General features: G+C 42.6%; 1 long non-coding RNA gene across 1 annotated transcript; it reads right to left on the bottom strand.

The window, feature by feature from the left end:
• Positions 1-209: 209 nt before the first annotated feature.
• LOC140916355 (uncharacterized) lies at positions 210-15,689 on the bottom strand. Its single transcript, XR_012160512.1, has 5 exons — positions 15,536-15,689; positions 11,440-11,460; positions 5,550-5,583; positions 3,930-3,979; positions 210-508 (listed from the first exon to the last, which is right to left on the bottom strand). It is a non-coding gene; the product is annotated as an uncharacterized LOC140916355 (long non-coding RNA).
• Between the last annotated feature and the right edge of the window lie 10,002 nt (positions 15,690-25,691).

Raw genomic sequence — 25,691 nt, 5'->3', positions numbered from 1 at the left:
ATATATATATGGGGGATTAAAGGGAACCCCACTGTGAAACTTTAAGACCTGTAGGGCAGAGTCTGACCTGTTGGGGCAAGGTGAGGAATGAATCATTCTTGGACACCACCATGAAAATGTAGTTAGCTGATTTCAAATGTCAAATTTAATGGAAGCACTTAAAATTCAGTAATGAAAAACACCAAGCCTAGCTGTTCAGTTGTATTTTGTAGATAAATTTATTTTTTCATAACACCTTTTATTTATAAATGTTCATAAAATAAGTTACTTTTTCCCTTTAAAAACAGTCTGAGTATATTAGAATTGGAGAATGAAAAGATTTAAAAACAGCTGCTTGAACTAAATTCCTTCTTCAGTTTGAAAATAAAAATCTCTTCAGTATATTTCAAGCAACCAAAATACTTCTTGTGGGCTTAACTGAATTCAAAGTACTTGCACATGCATAAATTCCTTATTTATTCTTCTTTTTCTTTGATATCTTCCTTTTTCTTGTAGCTTCATCATTGACCTTAAAGGGAAAAAAATGCAGGTTTTTATATAAGAATTGAATAAATGGTGACAACTATTGATTAGACAGGTGCCTGTTATAAGATGAACACCAAAAAGTGTGGAAGAAGATAACTGAGGGCCTAGTCTTTCTCCCACTGAAGTCAACCAGAGTTTTGCCACTAACTTCAGTTGTGGAAGAGTAGGCACTTATTTTATGGATTTTGACCAGGGGGCTGGAGATTTCCTGCAGGATTCCCTATTTTCCACTTTCTTACTCCTCCTTGTTGCAGCAACGCTCCCTCTGAATGAAAATGATTGTATACCATCAGTGCCACTGTGCGTGTGAGCCAGAAGTGTTCACTTGAGGCAATCGCTGCCTGTAGGGGCTGAGCACTCTCTTTCTACAGTGCTGGACCAAGGGATCGTGGGACCAGAGTCTGGATCCACATGGTAGTTTGACTGGCTTCTCACCCTTTGTCAGAAGCGTAATTTTTATTGTATACAATATTGTATAAGTGGACTCCTCATTATGGTGGCCAGAAACTTTGGTGACTATTAAACATGGGCTAAATCCTGGAAAACGTTCACTGACTTCAAAGGAAGTTTGAGCAAACACTGAATGAGGAGTTCTGTGTTTGGTTATTAACAGATTTCCCAGCACTTATGAGTACTTTATTTGTCCAGCCCCATGCAAAGAGTAGCATTAAGAATAATGAGACTGACAGTTGACTTTACAGACTGTGGTTCCAAATCTGCTTACTTTTAAATGACAGGGAATTCTGCCATTAACTTCAGTGAAAGCCAGCCCTACTACTGCAGCCTTTACTCTCTCTCAAATAGTCCTGCTGAAGTCATACTGAGTTCTTACATGATAGGGCTTTGCAGGAGCCAGTCCTTTAAAGTGTGCTGAAATTTTACAGCATGAAGAAATTTTCTATATATATTTAAAATAACAACCCAAAAGAATAGATACGCTTTTAGCACAAGATGGCAGGACTGATTGTTTTTTCCAAGTGGGAGACCCAAATACAGGCAGGGCAGCAGGAATCCAGCTTTGCCCAACAGCGAAGCTTGCATATTATCACACACACAAAGAGCTTCTAGAAGGGCATGGAGTTTACTGCTACATGGGAACAGCAGAAAACCCTCTTTAGGGGATCTGGTAAGTACATTGATTTCAGTTGTCTTCAATTTTACCACCTAATCCTAACTTGCTTAAATTCAAAAAGCATGTATTCACTTGAAAGATTTATGATTTATAGAAGTAAATTTTCAAAGGCACAGAAGTTACATGCACAAATCATGTAATTTTTTAATGATAATTTTGTGTACAACTTCCATGCTCAGTTGTTAAAGATTTCATGAAGGAATCACTTTAAGAAACGTCTGTGGAGACCAGCATAATCTATTTCCATTCTCAGCATTGTGATTTTTGACTGGGGCTGGAGCCATGCGTGGAAAAGCTTGGGAATTTCAGTCCAGTTTGAGGGAAAATTTCCCCTGATTGGCTGCCTTGTCCACTTTTCAGCCTCTGGGGAAGAGCCTCCAATCAGAACTGTTACAAGAAGCAACCAGGAACTTTTTGAGGAGTGGAGAGGGAGCTGGCAACACCACTCTTATAGGAGGGAGTGGGGAGCAGACAGACCCCAGCAACTCAGGGAGGCCTGGCTCTCTGGGCCTCCTTCCTTGCTGTGAACAGTAGATCAGTCTGTTCTCTGCTCTACCCCCTCCTCTCTTCATCCCTGCCACACCAAGCTTGAGAAGGGGATGAAGAGCCTCTGGAGTTGCCCCCCTTCCAGGCCTGGGAAGAGAACACTGCTGCAGCTGCTTCCCCAGGTCCAGGAGAAGGGAGGTGAAGAACCTCTGCAGCAGCAGGAGGAGCAGAGGTGGGGGTAAGGGGCAGACAGATACGGGAACTGGAGAGACAGGATTCATGGATGGGTTGGCAGGGGGCAGAATTAATTGCTGGGCTGGTGTAGGGGATGGGCAGATGTGGGAGTAGACAGATTAATTATAACGTTGGACTTTGGTGTGGAGCTTCCAGCTTCTTACCATCAGGTAGCCAGCAAGAGCTCCTGTAGTTGGGGTTCAAAATCACCTAACTCAATAAATCTGGGAGAACTGGCAACACTAATGGTCTCCCGCACCTTGTGGGTGGACAGGCTGTGTTCAAAAATCAAAAGGCAGCTGAAAACCGCACCATAACCTTTTTCTAAATGTCCCTATTTGGGGGCAATCTCATGATTTTTTTGGTATCTTACCCATGATTTTTGAACTTGTGGCACAGGCAGTACTGCATACAGAACATTTGGAACTGAAAGTTACAACACAACTTTACTACAAAAGCTAACATAGTCTTAGGGGTAGATCCTTGCTCCCACTCCAGCCCCTTTACATTGGGGAAAAGGGCCAGGGTGGCATAAAGGGCTCTATAAAAGCCTTGGATCCAGCGGAGGGAGGATTGCCCAAGTACTGGAACTGTGGAAGGCAGCTAAAAGGCTGACTTCTGGACAATCCAGCAGCTGGGCTAGGGACAGGGCTGGAGCAGGAGGGAGCACTAAGGAGATTCTAGGAAGGCCTTCTACCCATGTGTCATGGGGTATGGTTGATGCCCCAGCCTGTAACCAGTCTCTGGGGAGTGACCCCTTTAGTGGGCCAGGAGTGGACCCAAGGACCCACACAGTTCCAGAAGGGCAGGCCCGTGACCTCCATGACTCCTGAGACTGGTCCTTTAGCACCAGTGATCTTTGTGTCTTTCTGTGGCTCCCTGCGGCAAATCCAGCCAAGCCAGAATCCTGCAGGAGCTTGCACTGTGTCCCTTCAGGATGCGATGCTCTCAGTTAATAGCCTTGATGATATAACAATGATAGAAATGATGATAGAAATCCAGAATACAAACATCAGACAAATAGGATTATTCTGCTCAGTTTTTACTATACAACTAATTTCACAATGACTAGAAAACAGTAAAGGCTCAATTCTATGCTGGTACCCAAGGGAAGAGAGGGGTCAAGCAGTCAAACTATATGACAGCTCAAGTCTCACTAATCCTCGCAGTGGCCTCTGATATACATGGCCATGGGAAATCTTGCCAGGAAAATTGTAGGCTTGTATACACAACACCCCATGATTGCATGCCCATAATGAGTGAAGTTTCAATGACGAGTCAGATTTGGCCGAAAGTCCAGTCCAGTGAGAGAGTACGCTATTCAGGTATAAGCCAGCACTGCTTACTATGCATACACTGGGCCTTTAAGAAGTAGCAGCAAAGCACACCTTACAGCATAATGAGCAAGCCCCATGTTGACAACCCATTCTTTTGCAGCAGGATAACTATGCTATTATGACTAGGTACTTTATAGCACATTTGATTACACAGCGTGTTTGTGCTTTGGCTTGTATGGGGCCAGGATTTGGCTCTAAATAGACTATGAACATACCTTGTGGCATTTATCAACAAATTCCTCTTCAGATCCTGGTGGTTCATATTCTAAAAAAGACATTTATAAAAATACATTTATCTTTTACTCCAGTGAGATTTTATTCTACTTTGTACACTAAAAGTTCTGCTATTTAGAAAAAAGAAAAGGAGTACTAGTGGCACCTCAGAGACTAACCAATTTATTTGAGCATTTATTTGCTCAAATAAATTGGTTTGTCTCTAAGGTGCCACTAGTCCTCCTTTTCTTTTTGCGAATACAGACTAACACGGCTGCTACTCTGAAACCTGCTATTTAGAATAATTTTTTAAAAATTATTTGTATGTGTTTATATTCATGGACATTATGCTCATCACTAGTACATCAGCACTTTTAAACTATTTTTATATTGCTACCTTGAGTCCTGTGACGTAGGTAGGTATATTATCCCCATTTTACATCTGGATAAACTCAGACACAGAGAGGTAAAATGATTAAGATCACATATGAAGTTTGTGGCAGAACAAGAAACAGAAATCACGTCTCCTGACTCCCAATCCTATGCCCTAGACACAAGACTTTTTTTTCCTATGTGAAATGCTCTGATATTAAAAATAAATATTGAATTTAGCAAGTTCTTGCAATCAAGAAGCTTTCACCAGGAATTTTCTAAACCGGCAAATGGAATGATATATAATTTGTTATGGTGATCTAGTGGTTGAAAGGTCTTTATTTTTGATTCTGCATCAGTTTTAAGATAATCTTTTTTTTCTATATTTAAAAATGACATCTTCATTATCAACAAGACAGCAGTTCTTTATTACACCATAATTATGATTTCTTGGTTTAATATTCAGATTGTGCTTCCCTTTGGACTACATATATTAAAATATCCAGAATACAGGTGCCATGAATTTTTGAGTGGGGAAAGATAGGAAAAAGTGGTCTTAACGCAACTTCTCCATTGGTGCTGAAGCATCTCATGGCGATCTCTAACAACCCACTCTGTGCAACTGTGTATGAGTTCGGCCTGTTACTTCACACAATTACCACCACTCCTGTTTCTCCTTCATATGGGTGCTCCATCCACTGGTGAAAGGGGCAGTATTTGCTATATATTTTTTTCTGGTGGCATCATTACACATTTATTCAAATTGTATCATTTGATGTGAAAACATAAGAATCAATGAAAAATTAAAATAAGACCCAAGCTCATATTTCAAACTGTAAATATGATAAAACTGTGTCCAGCAAGGACTCAGTTGTAATGATGGATTTACATTTTCAGTAGCTTGTGTGTATGATGTTTACATGACCATCGGTCACAGCCCTAAAAGTAAAGTAAATGGTGCCAAAAATTACATATGGTTCTATTCTGCTCCCATTGAAATAAACAGCAAAACTCTCATTGGCTTCAAAGGCAGCAAGTGCAGGCTTTAAATCTGTATATCCGCTAAAAACTAGTGTAATCTTAAAATAAGAGAGAAAGAAGAAATGCCTTTTTAAAATGTAAAATAAACACCATTACAAATCTCGACCTGTACATTCAAATGTAACACAGATAAAAAACATAATAAATAAATGCATTGTGCAAAATGTAAATACATGTATTTAGATCTAAACAAAGAACATGGAGCCTACCTGTATTAATGTATTCTCCTAAAGGATCCAGCCTCTTCAAAGGAAACAAATACAAAGAGACTTCTATTAAAATGCAATATTTGACATGAACCAGGATTAAAACAGATATCACCATACCTTGTCATTTGAAACATATTATACATGGTATGAGCCTAAGAAGTCCAACAGGAGGTGACATCACTATATTGAGAGTATGAAACCCACTTAGCTGAAGTGGGGGAGGGGAAAGCAATTTAAAACTGTTTTTTTATTTGTACTTGCTAATACCTATTTAACTCAAATACCTTATAAATGTTTGAGAGAAAAAATCTGTGTATTTAAATTAAACATCCCTGCCCCTTCAGTTAAGAGCTGAGAAAGCTCACAATACATGGCTGAGACCTCAGAGTAGTCCTCCAACAAAAACAAAAAAGATAAGGCTTGACATTTCTGAGGTTAGAAACACAACAAACCTTTTTTAAATGCGTAAAAAAATTCTGGCTTTCTTTACACATCATAAAGAAAAAAAGGCACAAATTATATAATCAAAGGTTTTTGTGCAGATTTAGAAGTTGGATTGTAATGTATTTGTAACAAGTAATGAGCCAGAAATGTTGATTTAAAAGTACAGGTGAAAAATGGCATTAAAGGTAAAACAATGAAGTAGTTTAAACTTTTAAGGTAAATAACTCTGTATGCAGTATCTAATTATTTATATTACCCTCATCATTGTGCTTATCAGGCTAGTCTACTTATATAATGGATACAAATCCTCTAGGAGACTCAAGGCCATATTCTCTTTTGAATTAAGGCCTCTTCATGCTACTCTGGCAGTGTGAACAGGCCTCAAAGTAGGGGTAAATCTTTACACTACCAGAGTGCTGTAAAGGGGCCTTAATGTAAACAGGAATCTGGCCTATAGTTGTGATGTGCAGTACTGGCTGTTGTGTACTGTTTATCTACCTAGGGTTGTCAACTTTCTAACTGCACAAAACCAAACACCCTTACCCTGCCCCAAGGCCCCACCCCTTCTCTGAGGCCCCGCCTCCACCCACTCCAGCCCCCCTCCCTCTGTTGCTCACTCTCTCCCATCCTCACTCACTTTCACTGGGCTGGGGTAGGGGATGAGGGCTCCAGCTGGGGTGTGGGCTCTTGGGTGGGACTGGGGTGCAGGAGGAGGCTCAGGGCTGGGGTAGGGGGTTGGTATGCGGGGGGGTAGGAGGGGTTGGGCACTGGGAGGGAGTTTGGGTTCCTACCTGGGGCATGGGGTTGGGGTATGGATAGGGGTGTGCGATCTGGGAGGGAGCTAGGGTGAGGGAGGGGGTTCCGGGTGTGGGGTCCAGCCGGACGGCACTTACCTCGGGCGGCTCCCAGTTGGTGGGGCAGCGGGGCTAAGGCAGGCTCCCTGCCTGCCCGCCCTGTCTCCACGCTGCTCCTGAAAGCAGCCGGCAGATCCAGCTTTTAGGCGCAGGGGCCAGGCGGTTCTGTGCAGTGCGCACTACCCACACCCACAGGCGCTGCCCCCCAGTTCCCATTGGCCACAGCTCCCGGCCACTGGAGCTGCAGACCCAGTGTTGCGGGTAGGGTCAGCACACAGAGCTTCCCTGATTGTCCCTGCACCCAGGGACCAGACATGCCAGCTGCTTCTGGGAGCTGCGCGGAGTCAGGGCAGGCAGGGAGCCTGCCTTAGCCCTGCTGCGCCACCGACTGGACTTTTAACAGCCCGGTCAGCGGTACTGACTGGAGCCGTGGCACAAGGGTCCCTTTTCGACTGGTGTTCCAGTCAAAAACCGGATGCCTGGCAACCCTATATCTACCACAGCATCCAGGGAAGAAAATCAAACTGTTTCATATTGATGATCATGCCTTCTGTTAGCTGCTTTCCAGAATATATGCATTAAAACACTATGCTACACTGGCAAGCATAGTCTCTTTTTTATTAACAATAATACATAGGAAAAACAGTAGTAATATTTTCTGTGGTTATTATCCCATGACAGATCAATTGATAATTAAGTTTATAATAATTGTACTGTTAGTGGGCTAGAGGAAACAGCTTTTCATGAGCAATTCTTTTTATTTTAGAAGATTTTTAAGAAAATGGGATCTTGGAAAAAAATTTACTCAGCCACACCTTGAAAAAGATTCTTTGCCTAATAATTTTTGTGGATGCACATATGAAATATAGTGATAATAAAAAGGAACATGCATTTTTGCTAGATATTTGTACCTGTTCCTTTTCTCTCTCTGCATCTTCTCTACATTCTTTCAGGATACCATGTATATCCATTGAATCTATCCTCTCCTCCTTTTTAATAATCTTCAGCTTTAACATATGGAAAGATGTTTCTATTTCTCCCACCTTCACAAGCACAGGTATGCCTTCGAATAAGATAAACTCTGACTCTCCCTCTCTAAAGCCAGGAGGCTGGTATTCTGGAGGGGTCACTATTAAAAACAAACACACACCTGAGAGAATCCTCTTGCTCATAAATGCACTACACTAATAATCATTCATCATGATTATTAATAGTAGTAATAGTAACTCATTTCTAAACATGTGGGGAATTCTATTTGTGTGAACAGTGCTTAATTCCTTTAAACAGGAAACAGGTACATATTTAAAAAAGACCTATGATTTTCAAATATTTACAATTTAGTTGTCATTTTATTCTGGCATTATGGAGACTGATCAGATGTTTACTTTAAGTACATGTTAAGTGACTAAGAACAAAATGTGGAGTATGAAGATCTATGATGATAAAAATTGAAGGTCATTCCCATGCCTGAAGACTCACTCTCTGATACCTAAAGGAAAATTTAAAACTAATTTTATTAGAGACAATTCTGCTTTTCATATCATACTTATTTATTTGTAATACAGTAGTGCCTAGAGGCCCCAGTTGGAATTGGCATATCCTTCTGCTGGCACTGTGCAAACACAGAAAGAGCTGGTCCCTACATGGAAGTATTGTATTTGTACTTTAATTGAATTGTCTCGTTAGCACTGACCCCCCACATGCTAAGGCAACTCCCATCTTTTCATGTACTGTGTGTATATACCTGCCTACTGTTTTTTTCCCACTCCATGCATCTGATGAAGTGGGTTTTCGCCCACGAAAGCTTATGCCCAAATAAATGTGTTAGTTTCTAAGGTGCTACAAGTACTCCTTGTTGTTTTTATATTGACAATATAAATACACAAGAGACAAAAGGTGGGAGAAAGCGATGTAAGATATAGGCAAAATGATAACTGGTACATATCATATTAATTTTACTTTATTTTTTGTCTTTTTTTCCTCTTTGTGTAAAATGTATGTGTTCCATTCTATTCAGATTTTTTTGTTTGTTTAAATAAAGTTTTACAAATAAATCCCAATACTTGCCATCTGCATAATAAAATAGCTTCATAGTGAGAGAGACATCATAAGGAAGAGAAACAATATTTTCCATCAGAAAATAGAGGTTATGAATTAGAAGAAGACAGGTCCTCTTTATGTCTTCTGTTGTATCATTTGTTACATTAGTTTTCTTATTGCTAAGGGAAAAATAAGTAAGGAGTTGTAAGGATTTATCTGACATTTAAAATTCTTTATATACAGGTTAAAGTAAAACATTCTAGATACAGATACATATTTTATCATACTGAAGATCACTATTTGCAAGAAGTAAGTCAGGTGTTTCAGTCTTTCTTGAACTGGTGAAATCAAAATATTTGTCACTTGCAATAACTTTAGAAGGGAGAACTAAGTAAATTTACAGTGTATGCTGTAGGTAAGCAGTATGGCATATTGGTGGTATTCTAACATTTTTGCTCAAACCTTTCTTACAAATCACTTTAAAAAATACATTCAATTTGTGTGCATAAATGCTGCTGAATAAAGCACAGATTAATTGTTCAGTGAATCACATCTTAAGATCTTATTTTCCTTTTTTAATGTTTTGTTTGTCTTTCATAGAATTAATTCTGTAGCTATTCACTTGAATACATCCATCTGTGGTCCCTTTGATGTATATCTCAATTTAAATTGATAAGATTCTATCATGTCCTAAATATGAACAAAAATACGAAATATACTAATTACAAAAGGGAGACTTGATTCCTTCATAGTAGTGTCAGTTATGATCAAGGAGCATTTACTAACCCTTATAGGGTACCTTTAGTGTAATGTAAAACTTGAGCAGCAGTCAACAGGTTTATATTTCTAATTTCAAACATTAAAAATTTAAATTGGTTGAACAGAACTTTTTACCGTCTAGACTTTTTAAAAATAAATGTAAAAATAAAATAAGATTACTTTATTTCATAGAAAATTCTTGATTTATAAAACTGGCTGCATAAGCAAATTGATGGGGATCACTGAATATTTCAAAGTAAATGGTTGAAGCTATGTTACTTGAGACATTTAAAAATTTACTGGCCAAAGATCTAAAAAATATACTGAAGGACACAATCCTGCATTGGCGGGTAGATGGACAAGATGACCATGTATTTTTCCCCCATCACTACAACCTTAACTACACTAGTTAGCACTAATATAATCCATTTGTATTGTATTCTTAGTGTAAGTAACATGTCACTATCGTTTTACTGTTATTTGACTAGATTTATATATTCGTAGAGCCTTACATTTGGGTTAGCTGCATCCTTCTGTACCTGCAGTACATTAAGAAGATACAGCATTTTAAGGAGGGGGGGAGGATAAAAACACATGTTTATTATTCATTTTTATTTAATTTTAACATTTAATCATAATTTTGTTGATACTGCTATAAAAATCAATAAAATATATACATATACTTTTGTGAGTCTCCAGAAGCTCTGCTGTGTTGAAAAATTAATTAATCTAAGTGCTTTGTGCATGTGGTGCTAATCTTTCAAGCATAGAAATTCTGATCTGGTAGCACAGCACGCCTTTAAATTAGCATCTATTCTTTGATCCAGTCTCCACTTTGTAGAAAAACCTCTAACCTGAGGTCAGGAAAACTTAATAGATTGCTCCCACAAAGACAATGGCACAAAGCTGTACATAGCAGACTTTTTTAATTGGTACATCTTGGAGGAAATAGAAGCATGCCAATAACGTGATTATGATTGGCTCGAATACATTGTGCTAGCAGGTTCTCACTTTTATTTCATACATTGCATAAATGACTATATTAAGCTGAAAGCAACTTATTTTGCAGCCATAGTAGAGCAGGCAAAAAGTCTGATGTCAAGAAAGAGCCACATAATGGAAAAATTTGTTAAAGCACAGTAGTTTTCACATTTTTTCACATTTCTTCCCCTGCCCCCCCCCCCGCCTCCACATTCTAATTTCACGCCATTCCTGTTGTTACTGTAATGCCTAGTTACATTAAAAAACAGGATAATCAGCTAAAAGAGGTAATTATACTATTGCAGATAATTTTATATTATACAACTGTATAGATTTTAAACTTCCCTTTGACAAGTTCTTCAAGAGATTTTGCAGTAAAAAACAGTAATAGAGAAAGTGAAAATCATACTTTGAGTCTTTACATAACAAAAACCAAACAGGGTCTCTCCTTTCTAACATGATAGAAACCTGTTAAACAGATAGAACCTGATCCTGCACCCACTAAAATAAACAGGAGAGGAATATTGCCTCAGACTAGTACTATTTTAAGTGGATTCCTTTTATAGGTTTTCACCTAAGTGAACTGTTGTTTTATTAACTATATTTTTGTTTAATACGTTGAAACTGGATTTAGAGAAATTAGAAGAGTAACAGAAACATCTAGCTGCAATATCTTTCAACTGTTGCTTCCTGAGCCAAATTAAAAAGCAAAGTTAAACTTTTACAATAAAAGCACAAACTATATAAAACAATTAGCAAGGAAGTTACAAATAAAATCATATAACATGCTGTAGACACATATATATACTTACTCCAAGAATCATCATTTGCAGCTATTAAGAAAATAAAAGAAAATGGAACGTTAAAGGTAACTACACAGTTTTTAAATGTAATTAGATATAAAGAACTAAGGTAGGTGGGGCACAATATTAAGACATTTGTTGACAAGAGAAAGGTATTAAAGAAAGTTATGCTTGGTCCACAGTGTGGGTAAAAAAGCAGTGTCTATGTGGCATTTGGGGTTTCTTTAAAGGTTTGTATGGGGGTTATTTAGACTTGTAAACTGTCCCTCACTGTCTATACTATATGAGTTGCACTGTATGTAACAGATCAGTATGACTGCTCAGAGCTCAAGTATGAAACTGCAGAAAAACCTGAGAGTCTCCGGATTAAGTTTAGAAGTGTGAGCAACAAGGGTGATGTCGTGGTGGGAGTCTACTATAGACCAACAGACCAGGGGGATGAGGTGGACGAGGCTTTCTTCCGGCAACTCGCAGAAGTTACTAGATCGCATGCCCTGGTTCTCATGGGAGACTTCAATCACCCTGATATCTGCTGGGAGAGCAATACAGCGGTGCACAGACAATCCAGGAAGTTTTTGGAAAATGTAGGGGACAATTTTCTGGTGCAAGTGCTGAAGGAACCAACTAGGGGCAGAGCTCTTCTTGACCTGCGGCTCACAAACCGGGAAGAATTAGTAGGGGAAGCTAACGTGGATGGGAACCTGGGAGGCAGTGACCATGAGATGATTGAGTTCAGGATCCTGACACAAGGAAGAAAGGAAAGCAGCAGAATACGGACCCTGGACTTCAGAAAAGCAGACTTTGACTCCCTCAGAGAAATGATGGGCAAGATCCCCCGGGAGAATAACATGAGGGGGAAAGGAGTCCAGGAGAGCTGGCTGTATTTTAAAGAATCCTTATTGAAGTTACAGGGACAAACCATCCCGATGTGTAGAAAGAATAGTAAATATGGCAGGCGACCAGCTTGGCTTAACAGTGAAATCCTTGCTGATCTTAAATACAAAAAAGAAGCTTACAAGAAGTGGAAGATTGGACAAATGACCAGGGATGAATATAAAAATATTGCTCGGGCATGCAGGAGTGAAATCAGGAAGGCCAAATCACACCTGGAGTTGCAACTAGCAAGAGATGTTAAGAGTAACAAGAAGGGTTTCTTCAGGTATGTTAGCAACAAGAAGAAAGTCAAGGAAAGTGTGGGCCCCTTACTGAATGAGGGAGGCAACCTAGTGACAGAGGATGTGGAAAAAGCTAATGTACTCAATGCTTTTTTTGCCTCTGTCTTCACGAACAAGGTCAGCTCCCAGACTACTGCACTGGGCAGCACAGCATGGGGAGGAGGTGACCAGCCCTCCATGGAGAAAGAAGTGGTTCAGGACTATTTAGAAAAGCTGGACGTGCATAAGTCCATGGGGCCAGATGCGTTGCATCCGAGAGTGCTAAAGGAGTTGGCGGATGCGATTGCAGAGCCATTGGCCATTATCTTTGAAAACTCATGGCGATCGGGGGAAGTCCCGGACGACTGGAAAATGGCTAATGTAGTGCCCATCTTTAAAAAAGGGAAGAAGGAGGATCCTGGGAACTACAGGCCAGTCAGTCTCACCTCAGTCCCTGGAAAAATCATGGAGCAGGTCCTCAAGGAATCAATTCTGAAGCACTTAGAGGAGAGGAAAGTGAACAGGAACAGTCAGCATGGATTCACCAAGGGCAAGTCATGCCTGACTAATCTAATTGCCTTCTATGATGAGATAACTGGTTCTGTGGATGAAGGGAAAGTGGTGGACGTGTTGTTCCTTGACTTTAGCAAAGCTTTTGACACTGTCTCCCACAGTATTCTTGCCAGCAAGTTAAAGAAGTATGGGCTGGATGAATGGACTATAAGGTGGATAGAAAGCTGGCTAGATTGTCGGGCTCAACGGGTAGTGATCAATGGCTCCATGTCTAGTTGGCAGCCGGTATCAAATGGAGTGCCCCAAGGGTCGGTCCTGGGGCCGGTTTTGTTCAATATCTTCATAAATGATCTGGAGGATGGTGTGGATTGCACCCTCAGCAAGTTTGCAGATGACACTAAACTGGGAGGAGAGGTAGATATGCTGGAGGGTAGGGATAGGATACAGAGGAACCTAGACAAATTGGAGGATTGGGCCAAAAGAAATCTGATGAAGTTCAACAAGGACAAGTGCAGAGTCCTGCACTTAGGACGGAAGAATCCAATGTACCGCTACAGACTAGGGACCGAATGGCTCGGCAGCAGTTCTGCAGAAAAGGACCTAGGGGTTACAGTGGACGAGAAGCTGGATATGAGTCAACAGTGTGCCCTTGTTGCCAAGAAGGCCAATGGCATTTTGGGATGTATAAGTAGGGGCACTGCCAGCCGATCGAGGGACGTGATCGTTCCCCTCTATTCGACACTGGTGAGGCCTCATCTGCAGTACTGTGTCCAGTTTTGGGCCCCACACTACAAGAAGGATGTGGAAAAATTGGAAAGAGTCCAGCGGAGGGCAACAAAAATGATTAGGGGACTGGAATACATGAGTTATGAGGAGAGGCTGAGGGAACTGGGGATGTTTAGTCTACGGAAGAGAAGAATGAGGGGGAATTTGATAGCAGCTTTCAACTACCTGAAAGGGGGTTCCAAAGAGGATGGATCTAGACTGTTCTCAGTGGTAGCAGATGACAGAACGAGGAGTAATGGTCTCAAGTTGCAGTGGGGGAGATTTAGGTTGGATATCAGGGAAAACTTTTTCACTAGGAGGATGGTGAAACACTGGAATGCGTTACCTAGGGAGGTGGTGGACTCTCCTTCCTTAGAAGTTTTTAAGGTCTGGCTTGACAAAGCCCTGGCTGGGATGATTTCATTGGGGATCGGTCCTGCTTTGAGCAGGGGGTTGGACTAGATGACCTCCTGAGGTCCCTTCCAACCCTGCTATTCTATGATTCTAGGATACTATCTTACCATACACTATCAAGTGAAGTTCAAGGTTTCAATCCTTATTTGAAAAGTGCTCAGCTCAGTGGCCTGGGCCCAGCATAGCTAAAAGACCACCTAAAGCTTCAGGGGGAAAATTCTGGAAGACAATGCTGCTCCTCAGGTACAAAGGAACTTTTTACCATATGGGTAAAAGGCAGGTCTCTGCTTTTTTAGGGGCTAGACCCCCCCACACTGTGGAACAAACTTCCACAGGAACTAAGGACCAACATAAACTTTGCCACCATCCACTCCCAAGTGCCAGGTGCATTTCTTTAGCCTAACTTCTCTTCACACAAACAGCATGGACACTTAAAAAAAACCCCAAACCCTACCAAAACAAATCACTCCACTGTGCATGCAATTCTCCCCTTGGGGTGAGGATGAAAGAACCACATCTAAGTTCTGGATGGTGCTCAGATATTACCGTGATAAGGGCAGTATGTGAACATGTATCACAAAGAAACAATAGCTTTCATGTGGGAATCAGCGCCATCTACATCTCTAAAACCAAAGTTAAATTGAATTAAATCCTGGCCTGCAAATATTGGGGAAATTCACCTCATTTAATTGGGGGGGGGGATGTAAAGTTGCAACTGAGGATACCAAGGTCTGAGCATCTGAGTGAAATGTAACATAATGAAACTACAGGCAAAATTAAACTACAATCCCAGGTGACCTTCTCTAGAGGCCTCACTGACAGACCGACACACACTAGCTGGGAGGAGCGGTTTGGCTGGCGCCTTTAAACGGGGAGCCCCGAGCTACAACTGTACACACCCCTGCAACGTGCCCCCAGGCGTGTGACCTGCTGCAAACATTCTGCAGCCAGAGAGACTCTGGGAGGGGCCCTAAAGGGCAGCAGCTCGGCGGAGGGGGGCGCGCGCGCGCCGCCCTCCCTTGCCCTAGGGGCTGCAAGGCGCGCGCCCACGAGCCGCTTCCAACGGCTCTTTAACGGCCGCCGGGACGGACAGCGGCTCGCGCCGCAGAGAAAGGGCGGGAAGAGGTGGAGGTGCTTCTCTCCCTTCGCCGCAGCGAGAGGGGGGAGGGGAAGCGGACGCTGCGCCTCAGCCTGGCTGCTGCTGCTGGTCGAGCCCGCGAAGCTCCTGCCATTTCCCGACAAGGAAGAAGAAAACACACCAGCCCGGAGACTTGCAACCGAAACTGATTAAAAATAAATCTTTTATTTAGCGGAGGGAGAGCGGCTTGAGGTCAGAGTGAGGCGCTTCCGCTCCAAAGGGGAAGAGGAGGAGCCTTAAAGACCTTCCCTGTGTGCCGTGGGCCCCTAAAGCCCCTCTGCTGCATCGGCCTTGCGCGACAGTGGGTCTCAATCTTTCCAGAGACTATACCCTATTCAGGAGTCTGAGCTGTCTTGCCTACGCCCATGTTTCACTTCACTTAAATCAACTTGCTTACAAGACATAAAAATACAAACGTGTCCCAGCACAGGGTTCCTGAAAAACTGCTGACGTCCTCATTTTTACCATCTAATTATAAAATCGATCAATTGGAATAGAAATATTGTGCTTACATTTCAGTGCGTTGTATATGGAGCAGTATAAACAAATCAGTGTCTGTATGAAATTGTAGTTTCTACTGACTTCGCTAGTGCTTTTACGAGCTCTATCGTAAAACTAGGCAAATATCTAAGTGAATTTATTTACCTCCTAGAAGACCTCTGTGTACCCCCAGGGATAACTAGTTTAGACCCACTGTTCTAGGTCAGGAGAAGGGTGCGTGTGGACCTGTGGGTTGATCCTTAGGGGGCATGAAAGGGGGAGGAGAGACGAATTCAAATAAATGTGAAGATACATATGCCCCTAAACGCTGGAATGGATTAATGGTTAGTTTTCTTTATACCATTAAGCCATTAAAATAAAAAAATCATGGACACTCTGTCACAAGCATTCACATAAAACATACAAATATTTCCCCAAGAAATCTTCAGGACATTCCCGTCTCCACTCCAGCTATCTGATTCTAGAAAGTTATTTATTAAGCACTATTGTCTCTTTGAAATCAAGAATCGCTGCTTGGAATTAGGTATCACTCATCCATCTTCGTGTAATTGATGCTACTTCTACAGAGTTAAAAGAAATGAGAATCTGATTCTGTGAAGTATTTTCCATAAAAATTTACCCTATTTTCTTAAAATGAGCAAGTTTCTAAAGGAGCTTTTCTGAAAAATATATATAGGCTGTGATTTTTCAGATGTGTGAGCACTTGCAGTTTCTATTTACTACAGCAGGATTTGTGCGTGCTTAGAACCTCTGATATTAATTCCTTTTAGGTAGTTCTAAGTCATAATTCCATCTGCTTCAGCAGTAATATAACTTGTTCTACTGCTTGAAGATCTAAAGAGATGCACTGTCAGCTCTTCAGATCAGGGATTGTCTCTTCATAAATGTTTGTACAGCAAGCACTAAGCACACCAGGGCCCTTAATCCCAAGTAGCAGATCTGCATACTACTGTCAAAAGGAAAGGAGTACTTGTGGCACCTTAGAGACTAACCAATTTATTTGAGCATAAGCTTTCGTGAGCTACAGCTCACTTCATCGGATTCATACTGTGGAAAGTACAGAAGATCTTTTTATACACACAAAGCATGAAAAAATGGGTGTTTACCACTACAAAAGGTTTTCTTTCCCCCCACACCCCACTCTCCTGCTGGTAATAGCTTATCTATTGGTTTTGTTCAATATCTTCATAAATGATCTGGAGGATGGTGTGGATTGCACTCTCAGCAAATTTGCGGATGATACTAAACTGGGAGGAGTGGTTGATATGCTGGAGGGCAGGGATAGGATACAGAGGGACCTAGACAAATTGGAGGATTGGGCCAAAAGAAATCTGATGAGGTTCAATAAGGATAAGTGCAGGGTCCTGCACTTAGGACGGAAAAACCCAATGCACAGCTACAGACTAGGGACCGAATGACTAGGCAGCAGTTCTGCAGAAAAGGACCTAGGGGTGACAGTGGACGAGAAGCTGGATATGAGTAAGCAGTGTGCCCTTGTTGCCAAGAAGGCCAATGGCATTTTGGGATGTATAAGTAGGGGCATAGCGAGCAGATTGAGGGACGTGATTGTTCCCCTCTATTCGACATTGGTGAGGCCTCATCTGGAGTACTGTGTCCAGTTTTGGACCCCACACTACAAGAATTGGATAAGTTGGAGAGAGTCCAGCGAAGGGCAACAAAAATGATTAGGGGTCTGGAACACATGACTTATGAGGAGAGGCTGAGGGAACTGGGATTGTTTAGTCTGCAGAAGAGAAGAATGAGAGGGGATTTGATAGCTGCTTTCAACTACCTGAGAGGTGGTTCCAGAGAGGATGGTTCTAGACTATTCTCAGTGGTAGAAGAGGACAGGACAAGGAGTAATGGTCTCAAGTTGCAGTGGGGGAGGTTTAGGTTGGATATTAGGAAAAACTTCTTCACTAGGAGGGTGGTGAAACACTGGAATGCATTACCTAGGGAGGTGGTAGAATCTCCTTCCTTAGAATTTTTTAAGGTCAGGCTTGACAAAGCCCTGGCTGGGATGATTTAATTGGGGATCGGTCCTGCTTTGAGCAGGGGGTTGGACTAGATGACCTCCTGAGGTCCCTTCCAACCCTGATATTCTATGATTCTATGATCTAAAGTGATCACTCTCCTTACAATGTGTATGATAATCAAGTTGGGCTATTTCCAGCACAAATCAAGGTTTTCTCCCCCCCCCAAACCCACTCTCCTGTTGGTAATAGCTTATCTAAAGTGATCATTCTCCTTACAATGTGTATGATAATCAAGGTGGGCCATTTCCAGCACAAATCCAGGGTTTAACAAGAACATCGGGAGGGGGGGTAGGAAAAAACAAGGGGAAATAGGTTACCTTGCATAATAACTTAGCCACTCCCAGTCTCTATTCAAGCCTAAGTTAATTGTATCCAATTTGCAAATGAATTCCAATTCAGCAGTCTCTCGCTGGAGTCTGGTTTTGAAGTTTTTCTGTTGTAATATCGCAACTTTCATGTCTGTAATCAGGTGACCAGAGAAATTGAAGTGTTCTCCGACTGGTTTATGAATGTTATAATTCTTGACATCTGATTTGTGTCCATTTATTCTTTTACGTATTCTTTTACGTCCAGTTTGACCAATGTACATGGCAGAGGGGCATTGCTGGCACATGATGGCATATATCACATTGGTGGATGTGCAGGTGAACGAGCCTCTGATAGTGTGGCTGATGATATTAGGCCCTGTGATGGTGTCCCCTGAATAGATATGTGGGCACAGTTGGCAATGGGCTTTGTTGCAAGGATAGGTTCCTGGGTTAGTGGTTCTGTTGTGTGGTATGTGGTTGCTGGTAAGTATTTGCTTCAGGTTGGGGGACTGTCTGTAGGCAAGGACTGGCCTGTCTCCCAAGATTTGTGAGAGTGTTGGTTCATCCTTCAGGATAGGTTGTAGATCCTTAATAATGCGTTGGAGGGGTTTTAGTTGGGGGCTGAAGGTGATGGCTAGTGGTGTTCTGTTATTTTCTTTGTTAGGCCTGTCCTAACTACTGGATATTGACTACTGTCAAAAAAACCCAAACCTTATTTTATTGACAAGTTGACTACCAACAGCTTTTATCTGAAAATGTGCGCAGGTTAGACTTACTCTGGGCATCAGTCAGGACTGCATAATGAAGGATCCCCCACAGGATCCCCGACCCCCTCAAAAAAAAAGCAGGACAATTTTTGACTTTTAATTAATTTACTCATGCTAGAAGAGGTACAACCAAGAGAGGTGATGTTGGTATTGCTTTTCAGTCCCCTTGAATTAGGGAGGGTGTGTGTGTGTGGCGGGGGGGGGTTTGTACATGTGCCATGCATAGCAGTTTGTTTATGTACAGTGGGATGTCTGTTGAATCCTCCTGAAAGATCTTGATCAAACCTTCCTGGAAATACTCTGTAATCCTCTGCCAAAGGTTTCTAGGGATGGCTGCCTTATTTCTTCCTCCGTGGTAGGACACTTTCCTATGCCAGTCAGAGATAACTTCAGCAGACACCATTGCACTACACAGGCTAGCAGCATATGGGATCTGGGTGGCTTTGGGATGCCAAGAGCAGCTGTGCTCTTTGCCTTTGTTACCAGTAGGAGCAAGATATCAGCTAAAATCACCACCATCTGTGGAAAATGGTACTAGTATTCAGTGTTAATGCCCTATGCAGGAACGGCTCTAGGCACCAGCAAACCAAGCACATGCTTGGAGTGGCACTTTTCAAGGGGCAGCACTCTGGCCTTTCTTTTTGTGTGTGTGTGTCTTTGGCGACACTCCAGATTTTTTTTTTTTTTTTTGCACTTGGGGGGGCAAAAAACCTAGAGCTGGCCCTGGCCCTATGCTACTAGTTTCATGCAACTGAGCATTTCCCTCCTCATTGTCCTAACCCCCCGCAGACCATACTCAATGTCCAGTGCTGTGACTGACATCATGCAAAAGCAATTCCCAGTGGAAGTGAGAATGAGCATGAAATGCTTAAAACTTCAGAGGAGCAAAGGGAATGAGTTTGGCATCTTAAGTATTGCTTTACATAGTGAATATAGTGACAATGGCACCTGTGTGTGTTTTAGCTGAAGCTGCTGCTATTGCAGCCTTGAGGGTTTCCCCTTCCACACCAGTGGAATACCTGACCCAGATAAGGGGGAAAAAGAAGAGGACTTGGGATGATATTTTCAATGAGATCCTGCAAGCCAGTGCTACAGACCATGAGCATAGGGCCTAGAGGATGAACACTGGGGACAGCCTGGAGAAGGAAAGGGTAGAGAGGAGAGAGACGCACCAGGACATAATGGGACTTTTCAGGCAGCAAGCAGATGCTGCAGTCTCTGGTGGACTTGCAGGCTCAACAATCCTGGGCTCATCTCCCTCTATAGCCCATTGAAAACTCAATCTCAAGACCTCCCTACATCCCTTCCCTACAACATTTCTTGTGGTATCAGGGCTGCTACACTACCCCTTTGTGGGAAGACTACACTAGAAGGACCACATTTCAAGGGGTTCTAGATATTATCAGAAAGGGATTTTGTCTTCAGTTCAAGGCCCTTCCTACTACCCACGTCTCCTCAAGGAGGTACCCCCTTCTGTGGGAAGCTGTTGAAGCAAGAGCTGGACTCTCCTACATCTCAGACTAGTGGATAAGTTTGTCAGAGTTCAGGGTTAAAGGGTTTTGTTTCCATTATTTTTTCAGTCCATTCTGGACCTTTAGCATTTCAACAAGTTTATCCTTCATTTCAAGTTCAGGATGGTGACTTTAGCCTCCATAATTCCTTAGTTAGATCCTCAAGACTGGTTCATGGCTCTTGATCTCCAAGATGCCTATTTTAATATAGCTCAAAGGAAATCCATCAGATTCCTGTTAGGAGAATCTCACTACAACTAGAAGATGCTGCTCTTTGGCCTTACCCAAGCACATAGGGTATTCACCAAGTGCTAAGCAGTCATGGCAGCTCATTTAATGAGGTCTACTTATATTTCAGCAACTGGGTGATGCAGGGAAGATCACCAGCAACTCAATTCAAGTAACCTTAAAGTTCTTTGCTACACTTTTCTCAGAGAAAAGTCAGCACTACACCTGAAAGTGTAGAGTTCATAGGAGCCATGGCCAAGAACATTGTTGAGAGTGTTTCAGGCTTCCAAGACACATGACTCCATGCACTTATGTGATGCAGTTTGCCAGACTTCACTTACATTATGCAACAGTGGGTGAAATCAGTTTCCCTACTAACCAGACACCATGTGGACCTGCTGGTCATGGTCAAGAATTCCTCTCCTTGTTAAACTGGTGAAAAAACCCCACTTGAGGTGTGCAATAGATTACCCTTCTCTGCACCTTCACCTATCAAGACTGTGCTGACAGTCCCACTCAGCTGGCAGTTCATCGGAGCACCTTAAAACTAAGGGCCTATGATCCCTTCAGGAGGTTTGTCTCCACATCAACATCCTACATCTCAGAGCCATCTGCCTGGCATGCAAAGCATTTCTATCTCCCCTCCAGGAATCCAAAGTCCAAGAAACAATACCATAGCTATGCATTATGACTAGGGCCCTCCCAAATTTACAGTCCATTTTGGTCAATTTCATGGTCAAAGGATATTTAAAAAAAATCATAAATTTCATGATTTCAGCTATTTAAATCTGAAATGTCAGTGTTGTAATTGTAGGGTTCCTGACTCAAAAAGGATTGGGGGGGTGGGCTGTAGTACTGCTACCCTTACTTTTGCACTGCTGCTGGTGGAAGCGCTGCCTTCAGAGTTGGGCGGCTGGAGAGCAGCTCTGAAAACAGAGCTGCCGCCAACAGCAGCCCAGAAATTGTGATATGGTATTGCCACCCTTACTTCTGCACTGCTGCCTGCAGAGCCAGCCCACTCTCTGGCCGCCCAGTTCTGAAGAGAGCAGCGCAGAAGTAAGGGTGGCATGGTATGGTATGATATTGCTACCCTCACTTCTGCACTGCTGCTGGCAAGATGCTGCCTTCAGAGCTGTATGCCTGGCCAACAGCTGCCACTCTCTGGCCACCCAGCTCCGAAGGCAGGGCAGAAGTAAGGATGGCAATACCACAACCTCCTTAAAATAACCTTGGGACTCCCTGCAACTCCCTTTTGGGTCAGGACCCACAATTTGAGAAATGCTGGTCTCCCCCAGAAAATCTGTATAGTATAGAGTAAAAGCACGCAAAAGACCAGATTTCACAGTCATGACATGTTTTTCATGGCTGTGAATTTGGTAGGGCCCTAATTATGACAACAGAAAGGGAGTAGTGATGTCATCTCTGCTTTGTCAGGAGGGCATTTGGCTATGGATTTATTGTATTCATTACCAAATAACATCACTGGTCTTGCATCTTCCAAGTGTTCAGAACTCTGGTCCATCACCTCAGCAGACTGTTCTCAGACAAACATGAGTAGTCTGTCAAAAAGGGGTCTTCAATGCCTAGCACAATGGGGACCCATTCTTGACTAGCCCTTAGTCTCGACTGCAGTGGTTCTCAACCTGTTTATCATTGTGGGCCACAGGTTGAGAACCACAGCACCTCCCCCCTGCCAACCACCTGCAGTCCCCTATGCCCAGCACCCCTGCCCAGAGCAGGGCCAGGAGCAGAACCCGCCATGTGGGGCTGGGCAGCAGCCAGATCACCGACCCCGGCACATGGGGCCAGGCAGCCAGGACCCAAGTGCCACAACATGTGGAAGGGCAGATGGGACCCTGGCACTGGGCCAGGAATAGAGTGCCTAGTGTGGGCTGGCAGCCAGGACCTGAGAAAGGGGGTCAGGAGCGGAGCCCCACCTAAAACGTGGGGTGCTAACGCACCTTGGAAAACCCCTAGTTCCCAAGCCACCCCCACTCACTGTCCAGAGGCCTCCCACAACCTACCTGCAGACCAACTCTTGTGGTGCTTGTGGCACTCACCAGCCCCTTGCTGGCAAGAGCACTGGTGCAGGCTGCAAGACCCTATCTCCCCCTCAGCTAGCCCTACCCACTGTCAGACCAGAGCAACAAATTTTGAATTTTAAGCACACAGCTGGGCTGCAATTGTGTGTTAACTGGCCACCTGCCCAATAAAAAAAGACTCAGTGTTGCAGAACATCTTTTGCAAGTGGGGATTCCCCACACCTGATCTACTTATCAGATATCAGATTTGCCAAGCATTTTGTTCTATAGAGGGTTTCAGTCTGGGTTCCCTTTCTCATCCCATGGAGCAGGATGAATGTATACCTTCCTGCCAAACCCCACAATACTGAGGAAACAGACAGGTGCAGAATTGATCATCATGATGGCCCCAGCATGAGCCAGTCAGTTTGGTATTCTGATCTGGTGAGCCCCAAGTGCAGTCCCTACCCATGTTACCTGCTCTGCCCAACAGACTTGCATATAGGGTTGCCAACCCTCTAAAGATTAATCTTTAATTCCTGGAGACTCCAGGACAATCCTAATTAAAGGTTATATGATGTGATGAAACCTCCAGGAATACATCCAGCCAAAACTGGCAACCTTACTTGCAGAACAAGAGTCAGATCCTATATCCAGACTCACCCTCATTACATCTGATAGCTGAATACCTTATTTGGTTAACACCAGTTAGCATCCAGACTGAAGTTCAGAAAATACTACTCCACAGCAGGAAAACCTCAACTAGTTTGACTTACGAAGTTGAGTGGAAGAGGTTTTCTATTTGGGCATCTCATCACCAGCTGCCCCCCTTAACAGAGTCCATCTCAATTACCTTGGACTATTTACTAGCCTTGAAACAAAATGGAGCTTTTTATCAGTTTGATAAGGGGCCATCTAGCTGCAATATCTGCATCACATCCTTCCCAGGATGATATTGTATTTTCCCACCCTCTAGTAGTAAGGTTGCTCAAGGGTCTCTTATTTTCCAACCCCAGTTGAGAAGCCCCTGTCTTTGATCCATTAGCAATTTGTTCCCTATACAGTTATAGGGTTAGCTACACAGCTGTCCTCTCTGAGTACATCCTCCCCTTGGTGTCAGGCCTTACGCCTTTACCCCTCTGGGATGGAATAATGCTGTTCTCCCACTCTTAGATTTGACCATGGGCTATAGTACCTATTCCTGGGGGGGATTCTGTGCTCCTGCAGGGGCACAGAACACATATGGCCTGCATTTCTGTGCCCCCCACATAGAAAAATGCAAAAACAAGAAGTCTGCTGGGGCATATGCACCTCTTCCCCAGCAGTGTGTTCCAGCATGCCTGGAGCAGCTTCAGAGATGAGGGGAGAGGGAGTTGGGTGCGCATGCCTGTGTGGTTGAGTGGGGCAGGGCAGGGCTAGGCACGGCACATGCAAGAGAGACAGAGACACTGTCCCTCTCTTGCAACTACAGCTTGCTGGCATAGAAGGGTAGGGCTTTTTCTTATGCAGAGGCAAGCTAGAGGGGAAAAAAAAAATGTAGCAGCCTAGTTAACTGTTCCCATTCTCAGTCACAGGTTTTATGCTTCTGGGGGAATTGAAAGTTTTAAGGCCCCTACGTTGTCAGAGTGATGTAAAGGAGCATTATAATAAATGACAGTAAGGGAATCCTCAGCTAGGAAGATCTATATGCTTTCTCACTCTTTCTTTGTGCCACTTTGGCACGATGGGGTTAGATTATAGCTCAGGATTTCTTTTGCCTGTTTAAAAAAAGAAGTAAATCTTTGAGGGCAAATAAAACATTATCCTGACATTTTATTGACTGCTTGGTAAATTAGAACCAAGCACTTCCCAAAGTACTCAGCCAGGTCCAGGACAATTAGCAAAACAGTATGACTTTCATATGTGAAAGTGAGCAATTTAAAATGACATTCTACTTTTTTTTTTTAAATTGCTGTTTGGTGTTCTGTACTGTAATTTAAATGAAAATCCAGCATTATAACTGGAATGAGGGTATTAGTTACCAAGTGTTTAATTTAACTATTCAGCATTTCCTAAATACATGAGTGATTTTCTCTTGTAGTTTAAATAAATTACCAAAACAGTTGAAACTGGTGTGATTATATTGAATTATTTTGACAAATAAAATATGCAGATTTTTTACTGTTTTGGCACAGACTCCCCCCCAGGAGCAAGTACCCTGTTGATCAATCAGGCTTAGCCGTCAGGTCTGACTAAAAAGAAAAGGAGGACTTGTGGCACCTTAGAGACTAACCAATTTATTTGAGCATAAGCTTTTGTGAGCTACATCTCACTTCCTCGGATGCATTCAGGTCTGACTAGGTTCTTCTCTTCAAGAGTTTGACTAGTGGTGACTAGACAGCCTTCTTAAGCCAAAGAATCAGAAAGCAACTTAAAAAACAAATAGTATATACTCATGTCTATCTTACTTAGAGCCTTACTATCCTGTGATTATGGGGCAGGCAAGCCTGGCTTCTTCAAACAGAAGAGACTGTTCACCCCAGCCCTTGCCTGTTCCCCCTCCCCTTCAATAACAGGAGTTAGAGACTTCTGTCTGGAGTTTAACTCTTTCTAGTCCTTTTGACTCAGTATTGGTAAACCAAGTTTTGTAACTGATTGGAACCTAGAGGTAGGCTCTTTATAGCTAAAATTTTGGGTATTGCTATAACCTTTAAGTAGTTATTGAATGTCATCTTATCTAGAGCCATTATTTTGTTTTCCTAAAAGCCAGCTGATTGATACAAAAAGAAAAGGAGTACTTGTGGCACCTTAGAGACTAACCAATTTATTTTAGCATGAGCTTTTGTGAGCTACAGCTCACTTCATCGGATGCATACCGTGGAAACTGCAGCAGACATTATATACACACAGAGATCATGAAACAATA

Source organism: Lepidochelys kempii, chromosome 8, assembly GCF_965140285.1.
Source record: "Lepidochelys kempii isolate rLepKem1 chromosome 8, rLepKem1.hap1, whole genome shotgun sequence".
NCBI classification, from domain to species: Eukaryota; Metazoa; Chordata; order Testudines; family Cheloniidae; genus Lepidochelys; species Lepidochelys kempii.
Note: the sequence above shows the minus strand (reverse complement) of the source record. Positions and strands in the feature narration are given on the sequence as shown.